Source organism: Felis catus, chromosome B1 (assembly GCF_018350175.1).
Source record: "Felis catus isolate Fca126 chromosome B1, F.catus_Fca126_mat1.0, whole genome shotgun sequence".
Lineage (NCBI taxonomy): Eukaryota > Metazoa > Chordata > Mammalia > Carnivora > Felidae > Felis > Felis catus.
The window spans coordinates 106,959,604-106,965,119 of record NC_058371.1 but is presented as its reverse complement, the minus strand read 5'-3'; the positions used below and the strand labels follow the sequence as shown (position 1 = coordinate 106,965,119).

Sequence of the window (5,516 nt, the reverse complement as noted above, 5' to 3'; positions counted from 1 at the left end):
AGATCAAGCCCCAGTTGGGCTCTGTGCTAACAGTGCAGAACATCCTTCTTTTTCTGCCCCTCTCCTGCTTATATGCACATGCATGCTCTCTCTCAAAATAAACATATTTTTAAAAAGGCAAAGAAAAATAGACTAGTGTCCTAATGAGCATAGGTTGTTACTTATGTATTTTATGCATAGTCAGATCGATAACTTTACTTGACTTGAAATGCAACTTCTGATTTTATATTTAAAAGATCACATCTACACTCTTTTTTAAGAGAGAGAGAACACGCCCACCATGCCCACCATGGAGCATGATGTAGGGCTCGATCCCATGACGCTGGGATCATGACCTGAGCCGAAATCAAGAGTAGGATGCTCAACCTATTGAGCCACCCAGGTGCCATAAGTCACATCTATACTTAATTAGCAAAATGTTAGGTTAAAACTTCTACATCATCCTCAATTTAGTTTGAGTAGTGGGTCTCATCCTAAGCTAGGAATTGAAAAAATATAAAGGTTTAATTATTTTATTACATTGTAATCACATCTAAACTGAGAGGCTTTCCACAGCTCTTGAAGGATTTTGAGGGAGAAAAAAAAAGTATAAAGAGCACAGTCCCAGAAGTGGTTTTATATGTGCAGCGACACAGGCCATAGGGGTATGCCAGCTAATATTTTACTGTTTCACCCTACTCTGTTCAATTCACCTTACTGGCAATAAAAAATTCAAGACTTCCCAGTTTATGTATTCATGTCTTTTATGATTTTCAGGATACCATGAGGTGATTTAGAATATCCTAGGGCAGAACCTCCTGGGATAAGTCACAAACACTGGGGTCAGGTTTGCAGCTTGGATTTGACTGCTTATTAGCTGTACTTCCTTGGGCAAATTGCTTGTAATCCTCTGTTCCTCAGCTTCTTCATCAGTAAAATAAGGATAATAAACCTAACAGGACTGTTAGGAATGTTAAATTTTGTAATCCATATGAAGTTCTTAGAATAGTGTGTATTCAGTAAATCATTTTAATTTATCATATATAGAGCGATGCTAAAACATTCAGTAGAATAATAGTAACTCAATGAGACATGTTTATCTTCATCTCTGTTTAAGAATTATAAACAAATTCGGGGCGCCTGGGTGGCACAGTCGGTTAAGCGTCCGACTTCAGCCAGGTCACGATCTCTCAGTCCGTGAGTTCGAGCCCCACGTCAGGCTCTGGGCTGATGGCTCAGAGCCTGGAAGCTTGTTTCCAATTCTGTGTCTCCCTCTCTCTCTGCCCCTCCCCCGTTCATGCTCTGTCTCTCTCTGTCCCAAAAATAAATAAATGTTGAAAAAAAATTAAAAAAAAAAGAATTATAAACAAATTCTATGATGGACCTCAAGTAGATACAAAACAGGTGGTCATATTTTCATTCATATAGTAGGCAATTAGATTCGGAAAAGTTAAAATTACATCAGAGTCTAATAAGTAGACATCTACACCCATACATATGCATATACAACATAAAATGTAATAGCCACTTAACACTAGTTGGGACTGGATATTTGTGTCTCCCCATTCATATATTGAAAGTCTAATCCCCATTGTGATAGTACTTGGATGTGGAACTTTTGTGAGGTGATTAGGATTAGATTAGATCATGAATGTGGAACCCCATGAGTAGTGCCTTTATAAAAAGAGAAAGAGACATGAGATCTCTCCCTCTTTTTGAAAGGCTAAGTGAGGACATACCCAGGAAGAGTACTGTCAGAAGAACCTGACCAAGCTGGCACCCCAATGCGGGACTTCCAGTCTCCAGAACTGTGAGAGATAAATTGTTGTTCCAACTATCCAGTCTATGGTAATTTGTTATAGAAGCCCAAACTAATATAAATATTAAGTTAATCTTAATAATTATGATTATAGTCAAGAGAAATAGTTGATTACGTGATGAGTCCTAAATATCTACCAAGGTGATAAGTTAATTTAGGTATTTATTTTCATGAGATACAAGGAGTGTTTAAGTCACCATATTTCTAAAAGATATATGTAGTTTTCCTTTCTCCTTGGGTTAAGAAAAATGGAAATTTACCAAAGTGTAGTCCTTTTATAAAAATAAGATGTGTATGAAAGTTGAACTCCATGTTCTTTTGCTGTATAAATCATAAAATAGTGAGAACACAGTGATAAAGTTTCCACGCAATAAAAAAATCTACATACATCTGTGTATTCAAACTGTGATATAAATAATGGTACCCCATTTTTTACATTGGTGAAAGAAGATGAAAAATTTTAAAAGCTTTAATTAAGAAATTTTCATATTGTGCTCGCTTCGGCAGCACATATACTAAAATTGGAACGATACAGAGAAGATTAGCATGGCCTCTGCGCAAGGATGACACGCAAATTCGTGAAGCGTTCCATAAAAAAAAAAAAAAAAAAAAAGAAATTTTCATATTATTAGTAAATATATATGATAGATTTCTGAAAACCTACTGGGAATTAAATTTTATTTCCAGAGTCAGAATTTTGTCCGTTCTTTCATTTCAAGAGTCTAGATATCATATTTCATTATCAAGATTTAAAACCTTAAAAAATACAAAAAAATATTTTTTTCAATTTTAGCAATTGGTTCAACTCCTTCTTTAAAATCTATCACTATATAAAGAAATTGTGGTTTATATACACAATGGAGTACTACGTGGCAATGAGAAAGAATGAAATATGGCCCTTTGTAGCAACATGGATGGAAGTGGAGAGTGTTATGCTAAGTGAAATAAGTCATACAGAGAATGAGAGATACCATATATTTTCACTCTTATGTGGATCTTGAGAAGCTTAACAGAAGTTCATGGATGAGAGGAAGAAAAAAAAAGAAGTAGAGAGGGAGGGAGCCAAAACATAAGAGACTCTTGAAAACCGAGAACAAACTGAGGGTTGATGGGGGGTGGGAGGGAGCGGAGGGTGGGTAATGGGTATTGAGGAGGTCACCTTTTGGGATGAGCACTGGGTGTTGTATGGAAACCAATTTGACAATAAACTTCATATATTGAAAAAAAATAAAATCTATCACTATAGAATGTTGTAATTATTATCTTAAATTTATACATATTTATGTGTTCCAATATTTTTAATACCCAATTTTGGTGTATTTCTGTTAAGGTTTTGATATTTGCTTCAATATAACCACAAAATGTTACAAAGTGACCCTTTAATTTGACTATTTAGCTGTCATTAGTGCTAAGATCAGATGAGATGTCTAATGAACTTTGTGTATGAAAGTAGCATTAGACGGAACTTGGAATTCTACAGACGTGGCACTGCCAAGTCTGCTGAGGAGTCTTTGGAACCTTACTAATTTTAGAGAGGTTGTATTGATTACACAGAGACAGAGCACATTTTAATCATTTTCACAGTATTGTGTTGCCTGAGGTACCAAAATCCATTAAACAAGGATTATGAACTTTGTTTTAAACTGCTTCCTAAATTGTTTCCTGATGTATAGTAAACAGAAGCTCTATAAGATCAATCACAATTACTAAGGTATATTAAAATCAGCATCTTTAATTTTAATTGCTCATATGCCTGACTCTCTGGGGTGCAGCTGTACACAAAGCTAAATTGCTTTTTTCCAGATAGGAGTTTTGTTTTAGTATTAGTTCTTGCCCTCTCCTCCCCATTTTATTATTTATTGATTTTAATTCTAATGTCTCCTTCTGAAAAAAAAAGTTAATTTACTGAAACCTAGAAATATTTAGTCAATGTATTTTGTAATTTCACAAGAGGATAATTTCACAAGAGAATTTTCCAATATATATATGTGTGTGTGTGTGTGTGTGTGTGTGTATTTGAATAGTTAAAAGATTTGTGATTATGCATGTGCATGCACACACACACACACACACACACACACATGCACACACTCACATGCACTCACACATGTTCCACATGGATGTATCCTTGCAGAAAACAAACTGGTTGGTTTAAATATGCTAATATGCACTTGGGGAAAAAATATTTAGGTTTTTTTTTCATTTTTTTTAACATTTATTTTTGAGAGACAGAGCATGAGTGGGGGAGGGGCAGACAGAGAGGGAGACGCAGAATCCAAAGCAGGTTCCAGGCTCTGAGCTGTCAGCGCAGAGCCTGACGCGGGCCTCGAACTCACAAAGTGTGAGATCGTGACTTGAAGCTACGTCAGACACTTCACTGACTGAGCCACCCAGGCACCCCTAATATTTAGTGTTTTTAACAGAACATATATTTTCTTATTATAAATGAATAATTGATTTTGTTCCATGAAAAACTGATTTATGTCTTTACTATGTTTAATATAATTAAGCATATTTTAATAAACCTCCTTAGTTTTTGAGTGGGAAAATAAATCAGTGGGTCAAGGAGGGGTTTTAGGGCAATGAAAATATTTTGCATGATGCCATAATGACGAATAAATGTCATACGTTTGGCTAAATTCATAGAATGTACACCAAGAATGAACCCTAAGGTAAACTATAGACATTGGGTGATTATGATGTGTCAATGTAGATTCATCAATTGTAACAAATGTACCATGCTTGTTGGAGATGTAGATAATAGGGAAGGCTATGCATATGTAGTGGCATGGAGTTTATGAGAAATCTCTATACCTTTTCCTTAATTTCGTTGTGAACCTAAAACTGTTCTAAAAAAACAACAAAACAAAACAAAAACAAAGACTTAATTTTTTTTTAAATGGGAGGGAATTGCAACTACTATAAAGCAAGTAATGAAAACTCCTTTGAAGGTAGTCATAACATAAAGATCATGATTAGCTTGAGCAAAAAATGATTATAGGAGAATTTACTGAGCCAAAGAACAAATCCAAATAAAACAACACAAATAGCATAAGCCTGGAGAAGTAAAACTTGTCTGTCTCCAGTGACAAATAAGTTGAGGATAATGAAATCACTGGATAGCACAAGTATGTTTTATTATATTGGACTTATGATGAGGTTTTAGGAAATTTATCTTGTGGAAAAAGAGTAAACTATCTTTTTTCCTCTAAATTAAGGTAATATCAGGAGTTTAACCAAGGGTTATAATTAATATGAATAGAACTGTGAGGTACTGTCATTCCTTGTAGCTATCTCTCACACTCATTACTTTGTAATTCTCAAATCATTCCCATGGTTCTCATTGGAGACACTGATTGACCTCTTTGCAGGGAATATGTCTTATTATTACTTCATGTCTCTAGAACTCATCATAATTCCTGGCAAATAGTAATGTTAAATATATAGATTGAATATTGCATAGATGAATAACATGCATATTTGGGAAAGATTAATCTGGTATGTTAAAATAATTAAAAAGAAAAAAAAACTGATGAACTTTTGAAATAGGAGACTAAGGCAAATATCTACATATGTATTGACAACAGCAAACTAGATAGTAATCTAAATGGTAATAGGATGAAAGATAAGGAAAGGGAGAAATTATGGAAATAGAAAGCTATTATTTTTTTGAGACAGTTCATTATGGTTTCTAAGTCTAGAAAGGATAAAATATTTC

At 34.4% G+C, this 5,516-nt stretch overlaps 1 non-coding gene across 1 annotated transcript; it reads left to right on the top strand.

Moving 5' to 3' along the window:
* Positions 1-2,289: 2,289 nt before the first annotated feature.
* LOC123385244 lies at positions 2,290-2,396 on the top strand. The gene has a single exon (XR_006597441.1). It is a non-coding gene; the product is annotated as a U6 spliceosomal RNA (small nuclear RNA).
* The last annotated feature ends 3,120 nt before the right edge of the window (positions 2,397-5,516 follow it).